The sequence below is a fragment of the Tubulanus polymorphus genome, chromosome 8 (genome assembly GCF_964204645.1).
Source record: "Tubulanus polymorphus chromosome 8, tnTubPoly1.2, whole genome shotgun sequence".
Taxonomy (NCBI): domain Eukaryota; kingdom Metazoa; phylum Nemertea; class Palaeonemertea; order Tubulaniformes; family Tubulanidae; genus Tubulanus; species Tubulanus polymorphus.
In genome coordinates, this window is record NC_134032.1 from 5337729 (window position 1) to 5355749 (window position 18021).

Here is an 18021-nt window from a genome sequence, read left to right on the forward strand (position 1 = left end):
CAAACACACCACGTGACCAAACACATGAAAAACCCAACCAATTAAGTCTTTTAGAGATCGCAATCTACGGACTATATGCCACTTACCAGGCCCTTTAGTCGACAGCCACCAGAAACAGCGACACACAAAAGGCTCTCTAGCTCAACAAATCATAGATACGCTATGCCAACTTCCAATTAATTACATGTTATTTTACATTTTAAATCAATCGTAATTAATCTAAGCTATCCACATTGTTATGTTGACCACAGTTTCGGTATTTCGATTTCGAAGTACAGGCACAAGAGAGTGTGGGATTCGGTAAATATACCTAACGCCAAATGCGCGACGCGACACGACTTTTTTTCTATACCGGCGCCAGAGGCATTGGCGCCTGATGCGACGCAAAGCCGGAATAAAGAAGGACATTTATACCGCGAAATTATTGGACACTACTGGAGTGTCTGACCTTCTAATGGACTTGTGCATAGCCGAACATCCGAACATCGAGCTTCTAAGAGACATAAGATAACAGCGAGACCAATGATAACAAGGAAGGCGATGATAACTATCTAACAAACTTTTATTGTGTGTGTGATCATTTTGTTGATAAAACCTTATCCATTGATAAGTTGTTGATTTCCTTCTCTTGTTTGTTTGTGTTTTGTGGTCAGCGGTCGACCAGTCAACCCACAATCCTTGTACATAAATCTCGACAACATTGCGACGTGTCATCCGTTGACCGTCAACCAGTGAATGATATAGGTCTATGCAGTCTATCGTCTTAATCACCTTGTACATAAATTGGCGACAACAGTGCAACATGTCATCCGTCGACCGTCTACCAGCGGATGAGATATGCACTCTATCATCTCTGCAATGGCCAACCAACAAACAGCAGTAAACAGTTTTTCCGATATAGAATTTGTGCGTTCCGTTGCTTTTATAAGCGGTCAGAAGGATGGCATGTCGATGCAGGTCGATGCGTATGTGTACTGTAAAAAACGTTTTATTCCGTTACAACATCCGATGAATAACGTCAAATTCCGATACGATACAAGATCGCCGTCTTTTATCGAGAATCTCCGACAGAAAACGTCTAAACGCATCTCACAGCGCATGCGCAATAAAGAAGTTTCCAGTTTCTAGGCGCCATTTTGTGGCGGTCCCGCGAGGTCCCCATTGTTGCGATAATTTGCGCTCATTTTTAAAACATACGTTTAGATTGAATATCATATAGTTCTGCAGTCCCTTGCTCGACGAAATCAATTTACACACCATTTTAAAGGTAATGAAATGCAGATATTTGCTGGCGATTCTTGGAATTTTTGAACGCAACAATTGAGAACAGTGACGATGTGAAACCAAGGACCGCATATATTAACCGTGCGTAAAAGAAATCGCAATATTTATTAATTTTAAAATATCTTAGTATCTCATAAAGCTATATTTCCAATTTTCACAGAGGTTAAAGAGGGTTATTTGCAGTTAAAGCCTGCGTTGAATTTTTTAAAATGTCTTCCCTGACGACTGATCTGTACCCGCTTGAGTTAGAGATTACGCGCAAAAGGGGTCTCCCACTGCGCACCGCCATTTCACTGAACATTGAGATTTGTGAAAAGAAATCGCAAAAATAAGATTTTATACTGGTTTGTAATTATCAATATTGCTTCTGATGGTTATATATTACCTGTATTTTCGTATGGTTGAAAATGGACTTTGAGTGTTTTGATGAATTCGAGTTTTTTAGCGTTGGGAAATTAAAGGATTTCTTGTTAGAGTGGGGACTTTCTGTGTTGGTTGCAAATGTGGCCTAGTTGAGAAACTAATTTGCGTTTCAACCGAATGTACCACTCATGCTTGGACACTAGAAAACAAATCTAAGTTTTTATATAGTTTTGAATATGCGGCGCAGCTGAAAGTTGCCAAACTGGACGTTGACCCCCTAAAACAGAATATCAAATGCGGGACAGATATGAACCCCTTTAAATATTATATTGGAATTTTATATCAGTAAGGTTTTCTGGTCGATGTTTTCCAGTAAGAAGGTTGAGATTCATTAAATTCATCGTATGATCCCAGAATGAGGGATTATCAGAGAGAGATATGTGTTAAATATGTCCTAAGCGTTTAAATTGACTGGCACATTTCACCATCGACTCTAAAACGTTTGATTTCACCGAACACAAAATCGGCGCTAGGCTGGACGGGCTGTATACGACAATTCCTCAACTGGGCCGTTCACACTTCAATAGCGGGACAAACCGGATCCCGAAACCAGATTAACGAATTGCTCCCGCCAAAATACGGTACAAAGAAGATATGGATTATCATCTCAAAATATCCCCATGGAAAATGTGAAGAAATCAAATTGCATTTAAAAATTTCTTGTCGCAAATCTCAATGTTCAGTGAAATTGCAATGCGCAGTGAGAGACCCCTTTTGCGCGTAATCTCAAACTCAAGCGGGTACAGATCAGTCGTCAGGAAATATATTTTAAAAAATTCAACGCAGGCTTTAACTGCAAATAACCCTCTTTAACCTCTGTGAAAATTGGAAATATAGCTTTAAGCAATACTTAGATATTTTAAAATTAATAAATATTGCGATTTCTTTTACGCACGGTTAAGATATGCGGTCCTTGGTTTCACATCGTCATTGTTCTCAATTGTTGCGTTCAAAAATTCCAAGAATCGCCAGCAAATATCTGCATTTCATTTCCTTTAAAATGGTGTGTAAATTGATTTCGTCGAGCAAGGGACTGCAGAACTATATGATATTCAATCTAAACGTATGTTTTAAAAATGAGCGCAAATTATCGCAACAATGGGGACCTCGCGGTACCGCCACAAAATGGCGCCTAGAAACTGGAAACTTCTTTATTATTGATGGAGCGCCATATTTGATGTTTTGGTCTTGATGGAAGAAGTAACCCGTGGGAAAATGGAGGTAAGCTTCGTTCTTATACTGCATGCAAGTAAACGCAATAGTGCCACGGGTAAAACTGTAAGGTCATGCAACAAGAAGATTTGAATCGAATGCGAGATCAAGTCGGCGTTCAACCGTGTGGCGATATGATTGAAAGTCTGTTGTTCGTGCCTATCGATGCGAAAATTAACAATGCCAAAATATATCCTTTTGGCCATTGAATTATTCAGGCCTAAAAGAATTCTTGACATTCTTAAGCGTTCGTTGTTTTTGAAGAATGTTCGCTCTAGCAGCAGCATACTGACTGTTAATTTACTGATTTTTTAGCTGGTCAAATGATGAATATTTTTCTGCTGTAGGTGGTAAAGGCCTACAATTCACCAACACATTATTGCTATTCATTCACCTCGAATTCATATATCCAGTACACAAAATGCCTGATTTACGAACGATTATAATACCATAATTAGGAATTTTGGGTTCCAAGCTGAGTGAGATTGAGACAAGCATTGTTTTTGTGTTTGGGTTTAAACATGTCTGTATGAATTTCCCCTTTTATCTGTTTTATCTCTAGGATCAAAACAAACATGAGAGATATGTGTGTAGTTTTTGTAAATCCGTGACGTTAAAAGCATATTGCCGTCATTATGCACAACATCGAAATTCACCGAATGTAGAATTTCCCTGTCCGCTTAAGGATTGTCTTACAACATGCACCACGTATCATGCACTGAATATGCATATTAGCCGCTTTCATCGACGGAATCGCATTGCCATTCGCAGATCAAGACTTCCAAACTGCTCTGGATTAGTGACACGTTGTGTAGATTCCTGTAGAGAGTCCTTTTTAGATTTTAAAGCTCTAATCAGTCATTTGAAAGTACAGTATCTAATACATGTCTAATACAATCTAATACAATCTAATACATAAAATATCTTATTTTATAAACTGATATTCATATGGAAATTGAAACCTCAGTTATAATAAATAACCTTTATTATTTTCAAACTTATTCATATATTAGTTGAAAAAATAAAAATAAATTGGTTGAAAATTGTATAAATAATATTTATTTTAAAAAAGGGGGTTTTAAGTATTTAAGGTATCTAATAGGGTATCAGGTATTAGGGTATCTAATAGGGTATCTAATACATAGGTATATTTTAAACATATTTCAATATTTATATTTGTATGAGTTAGATTTTTAAACATTAAAAGTGTTAGTAAAGTTTTATTGAAATAATTCATATATATTCATGAATAACATATAAATGAATAACTTCTAAAATCAATTTAGTAAAAAAATATGTATAATAATAAATGGAACCAGAACAACCACAAAGTATTAATATTACAAATAACGCTGGTGTTATAAACATATACTACAAGAAGTGTTCTAAATGTGAATTAGATAAATTAGCTTTAACAGAATTTAGTAAGCGTAAGATTAGCAAAGATGGTTTTCAATATTGCTGTAAAACTTGTTTTAAACTATATACCAAACAATATCGAGAAGATAATTTAGAACATTATAATTATTATATGGCAGAATATATGAGAGAAAGATATCAAACAGATCTTAATTTTAGATTGAAACAATGCTTAAGATCTAGATTAACACAATTATTCAACAAAAAACGCATTCAGGAACACTATCTAATTTATTGGGTTGTTCAGATGAATTTTTCATACCATGGATAAAATATCAATTCGATGATACAATGAATATAGATAATTATGGTGAATACTTTCATATTGATCATACGTTACCAATATCTAAATTTAACATGAATGATGAATACAATAAAAAACTTATTTGGGGTTGGAAAAATTTAAGACCTTTAGAAAAGAAGGAAAACATAATTAAATCTAGTTTATTAGATTTACAGTTATATTTAGATCAACTGGATAAAACATATAATAGAGATATAGTTAAGATAAAAAAGTTTATTATATTAGATCCTAAAACAGTAAAAGAAAATTTAGATAATTGTATAAAAATAGCAATTGATATTTATAAAGGTTCAAATACATTATTCATTATAGATGTTTGCGCAAATTTACATGATTCAAAAGTGAGAGAAAGTGAGTTATGTTACTTAGCTTTCTCTGGGAGACATTTTGGGATAACAACATGGGTTTTAAATCAAAAATATTAATTCAATTGATAAAGACTTTAGGGAGAATATAAGATTTCTAGTTTTATTTTATAACAAAGATAAAAAATCTATGCAACAATCATTGGAAGAAAATCAAATTATACCTACTGAATTACATGATGAATATATGAATAAATTAAAGAATAATAAAGGTTCAAAATTATTACTGAGACTACAATTTCCCTATGAATATAAGTTTATAAAATAACTATTTATATATCTATATATCTATTCTATAAGAGCTCACACTTTTATATTGAATAATCTGTCAATTTAAATGTTATTCATTTATATTTTATTCATGTATATGAATATTTTAAGAGTAATAGGGGTAATAGGCTTTCAGGCTAAAGGTTAAAGGGGCGAGTGAGTAAAAAATGAAAATAACAATAATTTCCAGTTGAATTAGGAGTGTGCACGACTAATTAAACTGGAAATTATTGTTATTTTCATTTTTTACGAGCTCGACCTTTCGACCTTTGGCCTGAAAGCCTATTACCCCTATTACTGAGGCAGATCGTTTTTTCGTGGACGTTCACTTGATAGAGGGAAATTTCATCCCTACCGAAGAAATAATTTTTCCTTTAAACCTCTTTATAGTGCTGAAAAACTGGATATTTGGCGAAGACGCAGCAGCAGCAGCAGCAGCAGCAGCAGCAGCAGCAGCAGCAGCAGCAGCAGGAGAAGTGGTAAGTTTTTCATCTTAGAATTTTGCAGTTGCTGGTCGCATTAGGCATTTTCTGCCTTTCTGGAAAACAATTTCGTCTGATCAATCTATTCTACAATCTATAAAAGGTTATCGTATTTAGTGGACACTTCTCCACCTATCCAGTTGAAGTTACCGAAACCTATAACGTTTCCGTTTGTTGAATCTGAAGCTATTGATTATTCAACATGGCGGCTATGTGGTAGCCAGTCCCATGACGCTCCGTTAAAAAGTCGTCAGAAGTGCATTCATTTTATGACATAAGCCTCTGAAGTTAATGTATGTTTAAACTAGTTCGATAGGTATCATCATCAAAATTCGTCGGGACGATAGAAAATGCACGACATGAAAATGAATGTAACGGAATATTCCTACAATGAAAACATGGGAATAATCCACTATTAGAAAATACTAGAAACCTGATAAAACAAGAACTGGAAAATGTAGGAACGTACACACTGGATTATAAAATAAGCATCAAGAGTGGACTATACAAGAAATACCCCTTACTGGAAAAAACAGGAACTGGAAAATGTAGAAATTTCCTGAATATTCCAGTTCCTGCAAAGTGTGATGCATGTTTTTCCGGCAGTTTCCAGTTCCTGTACTTTCCGGTTCTTGTTTATTATTGATGTGCACATTCCTGTATTTTCATGTCATGCTTTTTCTAGTTCTTTTGCGCCACCGTCTTATTTCTAGTCCACGCTGAAGACGGGAAGTTTCATTTTCCGAATCTAACGCAATTTTCTTTAGATTGTTCAATTGAACAAATAAATTGGGATGAATACCCAACTTTTTCTAAGGGTAGCGTGAAAACTTTCCACACCGTTGTTGGTTCTTTCGGTACAACCGTTGACTGATAAACGTTTCACACCAATCCAGTTAATCCAAAACCGCTCTAAATAGATGAACTGGTTGAGCTGCCTACGTACAACTTCGGGGGTATCCCGTTTTATCGACTGGAGTCCCTCTGCAATCGATTCTGCAGGCAGAAGTGTCAAGCACATCGTTTTCTGTACCGTCTCGCGCAAGATTTGATCTGTACGATAAGAAACAATTGCGTTGGTCTGTGCTTGTTCGAAATCAGCCATTAAACGATCTGGTCTAAAGACAGGAGCTACCAAATCGATCTTCTCTAACCTGCTTTATAAAGCGCCTCAGTCTTTCGAGTCATTAGTACAAAAATTGTCGGGGAAACGTGTCCGGTAACGGTAACGAAAACCGTGAACATTTGATAAAACATCCGCGGGACTGTTTTGAAGGTTGCATCCATACTGACTGGTTCTCTGCCAGTGAGTAGTTGGATCTGTGCATCACTAGCAAATATCAACGCAAATCCATCGGCACCAGCATCATCAACACCACGAAAAAATGGAGAACCATCAGCCATCTCATTGTGAACGCTATTAGGATTGCAGCGGGCAATTCCTCAGGTTGATTTAATCTCCGTCTTTTATACATCCCACTCTCTATGTCGCAGAAACTTATTCGGTCTTCCCCGACATCATTTCTTCTAGATTCTTCATCGAAAATCTATCTGAGTGACTGAACTTCCTCAGCAGCCCGCTCTCTGCATTTGTTTACCAATTTTAACTCAGGGATTTTATCTGCCGATGATCCGAGTGTTGCCTCTGAAGAAAAGAAAACAGTTGAACTTTAAATTCATCTCAGAAAAAAATACTAATTTTTGATGGCATCTTCTCTTTTACGATGGGCCAGATATGGTTTTTTTTCATATGAAAATGGTAGAACGACCTTCAGTTGTATTTCCATACATAAGTTCTGGATTTAATCCAAATAAATCTGCTATTGGTTTCTAAAACATTAAAATACATTAAAAATCTGCCCGTATTTGATTTCACTAAAATTGGCAATGAAATTGGACATACTGTTTAAAAAACTCAAAATAGATTCAAACTCTTATTCTTTATTCAACTCTACATAAAAGAAATTCCGCCGGGTTTCAGAACTTCGCGGAATGTCGGGATTCTACGGATTCTCCGGAATTCCCGGATTTTTTCTCTGAATTCTCCGGTATTCCCGGATTATAGAAAGGATTCCCCAGTTCTATTCCAATATAGCGCACATACATACGACACAATTAGAGTAAATGCTAAAACCGGACCATGAAAATTCAATTAAATTTTATTCGACATTTATAGAATTAATCGTTGACGGCGTTATTATTATATATCTTATTATACACTCTATCAGCATAATTCTATAAAATTAATCATTGCCGAATATATAGTGAATACTGAAAATACAATGCCACTCTCCCCACAGATTTCCAATTGAAATTAGAAAACTCAGTACACTCTATTCACCACGGTCACGGCTGGCTTATCGGCCCCGAGGACGAACATTCTGAAATTGTCTGTTTTCTATTAGTTTACCGATCCGATATTGCAAAACATCGCGATAGATAGAATTTAAAATCAACCCGGCACCGATAGCAATCGTAAACATTAAAGAATAACAAAAAGACACTGATTTATATTACAAAAATATCAATTTATTTCAGAATGTGCAACCCCACCTTCTATCCTTCTACACGCATTACATAGACTTTAGAGAGAAAGTGCAAGGTGAAAATAACCTACAACCAAAATATAAGCCATAGCCCCATAATAAAACACTACCACGATTTAAATCTTTACTTACTTATGGATCTCAACATCAAGTTACTTGAAAAACCTTTAAAACACACAAATTTGATAAGTGTGAATAGTGCAGTATGGAAGTATCAGACCATAGTGAACTGATGTTAATCTCAGTATAGAGTTAATAAATAAAAACCCACAATAGATATGTAGAATAGTAAATTTTCGTGGTTACTTCTAAACCCCATCATCAGAGAAACTAATAAAATTAGTTTTTTTACACTGACGATGGGTTTAGAAGTAACCCTGAAACTGTTAGAAAATAAACTTTTCTACATATCTATTGTGGGCTTTAATTTATAAGGAAGAATCTGCTAAAAGCAATACATATTTGTTCCCTCCATTAAAACCAGTAATAATTTATAATGTTCGCTGGTAAAATCCTTGAGAACTTCCGGACTTACCTGCAATTGATTGGATTGAAACGAATGGTATTTTCGCTTAATACATTTTTTGGTAAAATGGTAATACACGTTCTGGGGAGTTGTGGATTTTATAAGCTGTTTAGAAATTGGGTCTGTGTATGTTCGATAATCTGGCCTTTTTACAATCAAGTCATTTGGAGGGATAAACTCACTTGAGGAAAAACTTTGGCGACATCCATAGCAAACTCTAAACACACCCTGCATAAAAATTAGTTGAAAATTCGCCTTACTGCTGTTGTTAGGTACATCAGCTTTTTCTACTACACGCTCGCGTCTATTCCTGCCTCCTTTTGTTCCTACAGCATTTAAATTGAGATCAGCAGTGTTGCGATGCTAGCTAAGTTTGTTTTTTTCCTTGATTTTTTGTGCCAAGAAAGGAATTGTGAAAGAAAGCTATTTTTTCTGACACCGCAATACTGTGGGAGCACAAACTATGAAATTTATATTGTTTGCAAGTACATGGACATTGGTTATTTTTCAAGTTATACGACACCTGGTGATTTACATGTGAACTTTCACTAATTACGCTAAATCTAAGTATACTTGAATCCAGAGAAGGAGAATTGGCTATATATGTTTGACTAGAATATAAAAGTTTCGATGCTTTGTTCCAAATAACCCTAAGGGTTGCCTCGTGTATTTTTATACAATACAAATCCCTAGCTGCAAGAGCACCCACTGACAGGCCGTGACTGAAAGTCAATGTTTGGTTATTTTGGCTTAAAGCATATAACTCGTGTATTGACAGGGAATCAAACAGCTATGAAGGTATCGGTTAAAGAAAAGGCTGGATGGGGGAAAACTCATAGATTTGATGAAAAATATGAGTTCATATCAGGAATCAATGAAAAACCTGATGGAAAAATTGTTAAATTGATCATAAAATGTTCATTGAAATCAAATGAATGTCGCTCCGCATGTGGTGAATTACTTAGTAGTTTAGACAGATCAACAACAGCTATGAACTGTACTGCATGTGGTCTATCGCGCTAACTGAAACTAAACTCGATGATACGGACGAACAGTGGATAAAGCAGTTTTTTTAAAGGTAAGGATACAAAATATTCCTTAAGAACCGGAAAAAAATATCATCGTTCCGTTCAGGAGGCATAGGGATCGCCGTTAGACTGAACTTAGCTCCACACGTATGCCCTATTGACAGCGAAACTAAATTAGTTCTGTGGCTGCGCGTTCATAAGCAGCTTACTGGATTTGAAAAAAAAAATATCCAGATTGGGTGTGTTTACGTTCCACCCGAATCCAGCAGTTACGGTGGAAGTGAGTGTTTTGACGAATTGAATCTCGAAATAATAGAGAATTATAATGCTAATGATTCGCACTTATTTATTTGTGGTGATTTAAATGCGTACACTGGAAGCCTATTTGATTATAGTGACCCAAACGACTTTTTAACACAAGGGCTAGAATTCGAAAACGAGGTTTTTGCAGACACCCATTGTTGGAGATATGATTTAGTCATTGAAACGGTAGATTAACTTTTATATATTTTCCATGCTCCAACGCTCACCTGGGTTGGCGGGATTAGGCAGAATAAACGGCGTGATGCATCGTGACGTATTTACAATTTAAGACATCAGCGCCCGTTGTAACTGGTTCTCAAAATGTTGAACCGGAGGAGGTAATGAACTGGGAACCAGATAAAAAAGATCAATTTGCACAAGTCATTTCGAGGAATTCAACGGTTCTTATTGAGTAAACGAAAACCTGATGAATGGGTCATTGAACGCCAGCGAAGCCAATGAACGGCTGTGTGTTGTTATGTTACAATCGGCCGTTAAAGTAATGGGCAAACGAATTGTCAAACGTAAATCGAAACCTCGGCCACCAGCCAAGGCTACCCAAAACGAAGTCGTTTGAAACACCAGGTTGGATTATCGTCGTGCAAAAAGAACTCATCTTTACCCTCACGTAATACTCATTCCATAATGAACCGTGCGTTCCGTAAATACAAAAACGCCATTCACAAATGGAATAGTGATGGGAAAAGGGTTTTCAACGAGAAAATGCGTTCACTGTCAAAATCTGCCCCTCACAACTTCTGGAACTATTTCAAGAAGAACCACAATAACACGTGTAATGTCTCAAGCGCTGACTTCCTAAAACACTTTAAATCTATGAACGAGCGTCCCGTGCTGGATGGAAGTGAACCACCGCTTCATAACGTCGAAGACTTTAACGGCAATAACTATGACCAAACCCCTTTAAATCAACCTATTAACGGGGATGAAATATTAAAGAGTATAAATAAATTAAAAAACTTTAAGGCATGTGGTACGGACAAAATCCCTAACGAGTTCTTAAAATCGGCCGAGGAGAGTTTATTACCAACACTTATGTGTCTTTTTAACAATGTCCTTGATACAGGTAATATCCCCGAACCATGGTTAAACGGAATGATTATACCTATTTACAAACAAAAGGGTAGTGCCGATGACCCAAGTAACTACAGGGGCGTGACTTTGTTGAGCAATGTAGGCAAACTTTTTACTAGTGTCATCAACAACCGGCTAACTAATTACCTAGAGACGAACAATATACTATTGAAAAATCAAGCAGGTTTCAGACAAAAACACAGTATTCTGGACCATATAAACTCCCTAAAGTCACTTGTGGATATGTTTTTGAATAGTAATCGCAAGCTTTACTGCATTTTTGTAGATTACAAACGTGCTTTTGATAGCATATGGAGAAAGGCTTTGTGGCATAAGATGATCAATAGTGGTGTTACGGGCAAAGTTCTAAATGTAATATATAGCATGTACCAGGGCATCAAGTCATGTGTATTTTCTAGTGATAGTAAAACAGATGCCTTTGAAAGTTTTATGGGTGTCAGACAGGGAGAAAATTTGTCCCCCGTGCTATTTTCAATATTTTTAAATGATCTGGAAGGCTATTTAGATGCCCAAAATTGTCCCTCCCTAAATCTGCGCATGCGTAATGATGCATGGGTCAAATTGATGATCCTTATGTACGCAGACGATACAGTTCTTATGAGCGAGAGTTCACAGGGACTTCAGAGATTGATTGACAACCTGCATGTTTATTGTAAAGAATGGAAGTTACTAATAAATTGCGAAAAAACTAAATTAATGATATTCTCGAAACGAAGACTCCGAAACCCTCCGGCGTTTAACTTAAACAGTCGAGTGTTGGAGTTAGTATATAACTATAAGTATTTGGGTATACTATTCTCCCATACCGGGTCTTTTGTTCAGTGCCGAAAAGCGTTAGCGAACCAAGCGAAGCGGGCTATGTTCTCTGTTTTAAAAATGGTTAGCCAATATTCACTAGACGTTGATGTTAGTTTAAAGTTATATGATAGCATGGTATAACCAATTCCATTATTTGGATGTGAAATTTGGGGTTACGAAAATCTCCGAGTTCTTGAGTGCGTGCAGCTGAAACTTTTTAAATATTTACTCAAGTTAAAGAACTCTACTAATAGCTCATTTGTCTATGGAGAACATGGTCGTTTTCCTCTCGAAGTTTACGTGCAGCTCAGAATTGTAAATTTTTGGGCAAAATTAATAACTGATGATAAATTATCGTCAAAGGTTTACAGTTGTGTTTATAATAGCTATATTGATGGTCAAGCTAACTCTTGGATGGATTTTGTGAAGAATATTTTGCTCCGAAATGGGCTCGGATATAATTGGGAAAATCAAAATATTCCAAACGTGAATTACTTGAGTCTGATACTTAAACAGAGATTGGCAGGATCAGTTTATGCAAGTCTGGCATGCAAAACTTACTGATTCCACTATGGCTGTTACGTATTTAACAATCAAATGCCGTTTCGAAATGGAAAAGTATCTAACTCAATTAACTCCTAGGGACCAGTTAACTTTATGTAGATTTAGATGCTCAGCTCACAGGCTACTGGTGGAAGTTGGGCGGTGGCGTGGAATTGCCCGCGCCAATAGGCTGTGCCAAAAGTGTGATTTAGAGGCAGTGGGGGATGAATATCACTTTTTACTCGTCTGCCCGTACTTCCAGGAATCCAGAGCTAGATACATCCCGGAGCGTTATTGGAGAATCCCCAATAACGTAAAGTTGTATGATTTGTTCAACTCAAATTGCCAAACCCTTAAAAAAACTGGCGTTGTATATACGCAAATGTTTAATACATTTCTAATGTTATATGTTGCAATGTATATTGTAAAATAATTTTGTTCTCTGGGCAATTGTATAATTGTGGAGTAAATAAACTAATTGTAAACTTAGAATTGCCTAATAACATTTGTGAACACTGTGCATATGTCGAGTGAGAAATGGGTTTTAGGTGTTAATGGTAGAAAACTTTGTAGTACTTGCTACAATTATAAATTGAGAACAAAGAGGGATCGGCCAGCCCAGATAAGATTAAATAATCAATCAAAACGCTTTCATCACCCTCATCTAGTTTGCGATTGGAAATTAAAGCTTGTCTTATACGGTGATAACCTTTCAATGTGGAAGGTATATAAACATTGCGATAATGATAAATATCATAAGAACGTTCCCGTACAATAAGCCTTTTTACAGTTTCCAGGCGCCATTTTTTGGGTACCCGCCGGGTCTGCATTGTTGAATTTTTTGTCTCTATTTTTTCCCGGTTTAATGTTTTTATTTCGTTCATATCTCTGGATTGGATGAAGATAGAAACAAAGTGAAAATATCGATGGACTCAGCTGATAATAAGTTTTTTTTATATTACTCAATCATAAAGTAAATGCAACAATGCGCGCTGGTGAGGTTATAAACATTGATGTCGTGTTCCCAATAATTCAACTTGAATTATTGCTCATCTCATTCAAAAGTTCGTAATTCTTACAAATTTTAATCTACATTTTTGAAATTATCAGGATCAATAGCCATCTATATGTGGTCTTATATACCTTTTACTGTTTTCAATTATCTTTATTAGTTTTTAAGTAATTGCGAGTCAAACTTCCAAAACACGTTTTCCCGGGTCCCCTGCGTGCATCTTTACATCAGGAAATTTCACAATTTCACCGGTTGCTACTTTGTTGAAAATCAATTTTTTAAGTAACCATGGAAATAAGGTCACCTAGGTTTTTGAAAAATTGTAATTAAAGATATATATTCTCTAGGATTTGTCAAAATAAACGAAATAACCCATGTGTTGCTTTAACCAGCTACCTAGGTTCGCAACAGAAATTATCATTTTGTCCAACGTGTTTCATTCGATTCCAAAACCGCACGTACGTGTATACGATTGCAAATGTGAAAGTCAGACATTATGTGGCACATGTATGAGGACCACAGTCTCAATGCTGCGTCGTATTGCCGTCGCAAATTTACATGGCTACTTACGTGAAGTAGGCTAATGCAGACCTTGTATGATCAAAATTGACTTAGAATTCGTGCCAAATCTCAAAACAACTATCAAACACACGAGATCAATTTTGACAGAAAGTAAACGAATGTTATGTTCCTCAATATATACTAATATATTCCAAAGTTCCAATCTTTCCAACACAATCAACTAAGCCTAATATATTCAAATTCAATTTGAAACACCTTCCAGCTCGTGTCACGATCAGTAATAAAGATCGAACATCGAATATTCTCAAAAAAGCAAACCCGATCCAACGGTTTGCAAGCGTCAAGTTTGACACAGCCATGGCTGCATTTGCGTGGAGCTGCTGCTGAAAATTCAAAAATGTAAATCGGGTACCGGTATTTAGCTAAAGACCGAGCGCTTGCGATTACACCATGGTATTTCTGATGGTTAACTTTTGAGCAACTGGCTCCAGAATCATTTGCCAACGGCCATATTTCATTGATGCAATATACTGTGAAACAATATTGACGGGAGATCAATGAAACTTAAATGCCTGACACTAGAAGACTTATTTCGACTTTTTTGACTATCTTAGATGATTGGGTGAGGGGTCCAAAAATAAGGACATTTTCCGTAGATTAAGGCTGCGAGTAGGGTGCCCCTCGGTGTTCAAACAAATACATCCAAAACAATTTAATTTGCAAGAGGATGAGTGTTAGATTTGTAGGTTTTATGCGATCACTGTCTTGACAAAGATGGTTATCTTAATGGGAAGGAGCAGGGGTCCGGACTACCGACCCTCCAAACCCGTAGTCTGTCCCTGTGTTACTAGAAATATATCTCTATTTACCATTTTTTCAAATAACTAGGTGCCCTTGTTTCCATAGTTACTGAAAATTTGGATTTTAACAATGTAGGACTGGTTAAATTGGCAAATTTCTTGATATAAATATGCAAACATGATACTCGAGAAAACGTATTTTGGAAGTGTGACTCGCAATTACTTAAAAACTAATAAAGATAATTGAAAACAGTAAAAGGTATATAAGACCACATATAGATGGCTATTGATCCTGAAAATTTCAAAAATGTTGATTAAAATTTGTAAGAATTACGAACTTTTGAAAGAGATGAGCAATAATTCAAGTTGAATTATCGGGAAGACGATATCAATGTTTATAACCTCACCAGCGCGCATTGTTGCATTAACTTGATAAATGAGTGATCTCATAAAAAAAGTTTATTATCAGCCGAGTTCATCGATATTTTTACTTTGTTTGTAACTTAATCAAATCCAGAGACATGAACGAAATAAAAAAATCAAACCGGAGAAAAATAGGGACAAAAAATTCAACAATGCGGACCCGGTGGGTACCCAAAAAAATGGCGCCTGGAAACTGTAAAAAGGCTTATTAAATAAGCGTCCATCCCTGGCAACCAGAGATAAATGGGATCAACAACGAATAGTACTTAAAGCTACTCCAAAACAAGTTCTTTATGCTACAAACAATCAACAGAAAGTCCATTCGTCAAATGAAAATGAGGAAAGCTCCTCAGTAAATCATACATTAAAGCAAGTAAGTGATCGATTGCTTTATATCGATAGAGAGGTTAGAAAAAGTATGCGAAGCCAAGATGATATCCCTTTGATTGGCTCAGATTGGCACAATACTAAAAAACTACTAGAGACTGAAGTAGAATCGGTGATTTTATTTCAAAGAGGAGATCGCAGTTTTAAAAGAAATTATCATTTTGTATTAGCTCCTGAAAAAAATCTTTCATATTTATCAAAGTTTGGGCGTTCGGTTATAGGAATGGATGTTAAACACGATTTCAATGCAGTTAGATTCAAAACAAGCTTTATTACATTTACTGATAGTTTAAATGAAGGTCGTATAGCAGTAGCTTCAGTAAGCAATTCTGATGATGCAGATTTTCATGCTCTGTCGCTGCAGATTTTATGTGCTAATACACCTTGTCAAAGAAAAGAATGTCAACATCCTAGAGAGTTCTATATATACAGTCCTCAGTCCCTATATCTCAATCCGTCCATGTTCTTTCATTCAACCCCTTTCTCCTCTGGTTCAACATGACAAAGATACTGCCCTTAAAAGGGGAGCATCATTAAATGGTTTGCTGTCTGTACTGTGTAATTTTGATGCTTTACAGTGCATTCGACGTACTTTGATGATGATTTAAATGCGGCCAATTTTAATTACCAGAAATCTTCGGAGAAGATTCGAACTAAACGAAAGAAGACATTAGTGCGAGAAACCTGTGATAGAGCACTTGAATTGTTAAAGGGTGGATTTTTGGTTGCGTGTGATGGAGATGGTTAGGGTGTTTTTAAAAGTCCTCGCAGAAAGTCGAATAGAAATAAATGCAGGTCTGAAGATCTATCAGATGAGCCGCTGCCTGATCAATTTTTTGAAAGTGTCACTTATGATAATTTCCTTCAAATGTTAGAAGATAGATTACCATCAAGGTCACCTATAAGTAGTCAGTTTCTCTCCTCCTGTGATTTTAATCAGATCTCTAATGAACACAGTTATGATATAATCAGTAAGTGTCGCAGTTATGTTGGAGACTTAGATTCACTTGCTGCGAGACTTTATTTTAAGTATTTATTCACCTTGGTTCCGGATGCAATACAAGAGAAAATAGGCGATAATTCTCATATAGTTAATCTTCAACTTGGTATTTGTAGCTGCGAAGCATTTATTATGAAGGGTCAACCTTACTTCTTCATACATCTATTTGCCCTAATGGCTCACAACAAGAAACTAAACAGTGTTGATGAACTGATGTCATCTTACTTGTCGCATAAGATTAAGTCAACAATTATCCATCTCGGCAGTCCCTTTCTAGTCATTTGATTGATGAATTAAAAAATATTTCACATTCAGCAACAAGTGAAGAGCTTGAATTTATAAAAGAAGGCAAGATATTGAAAATCATGCATGATGAAAGTCATTTAGGGGTTCGACTTTTTTCAGGTAAATTGGCCAAACGGCAGCCTCACAATCTTGGCCAGCGACGCCTCAGTGGAATTGTTAAAGACAGCAAATATGATTTTAGTATCTTCCGATGAGTCAGTTGTTTATGATCCCTATCGCCCAAATGTTTCATTTCCCCAGGCTTCTTGGAGTGACCGACATGGTGGTAGAAAAAGAACAAGATTATCAAAAAGAGGTGTTTCATTTAATTAAACTGTCACGGATGCATTGTATAAATTAGGAAAAACGGTACTCGATGAAAAGATTGACTTGTCACAAAATGAAGAAAACCCCGACTTAGGTATTGATAATGAAGATGATATTGGTAATGAAGACTCGACTGTAGACAAAAAAAAAACATGTGAAGTTACTTCAGACCTGAAAGAAACAAATAAAAGTGTTCCTGTCAACACAAATAAGACAGTTCTATGTTCGTTATGCGTAAAAAATAATTCTGAATCTCTTAATATTTGTTCAAGTCGTCCGGAGCTTGATAAACATATATCTATTGTCCATAACTTAAAACTTATCATGTGCTCAATATGTTGGGCATCGGGTGTTAATTTATCTTTTCCTAGTATACCTCATTTAGAAAAACATGTTAAACTTGTACATAAATTCAGTAGAGTTAAAAGAGTTAAATACTCAAAGACTAGAAATAAGAATGTCACAGAAAAAATATCAGAGGTAAATAAATGTAACAATGAAGTCGATTTGGAGAAATTAACAAACAATATTGGTTCCCCTGGTATTCGAAATAAAGTTAAAACTAAAAGATGTCTGTAAAGATAAGAAAGAGAAAAGTCCATCTGAGATTATAGGCGCGGTCACACGACGAAATTTAGACCGGTCTAAA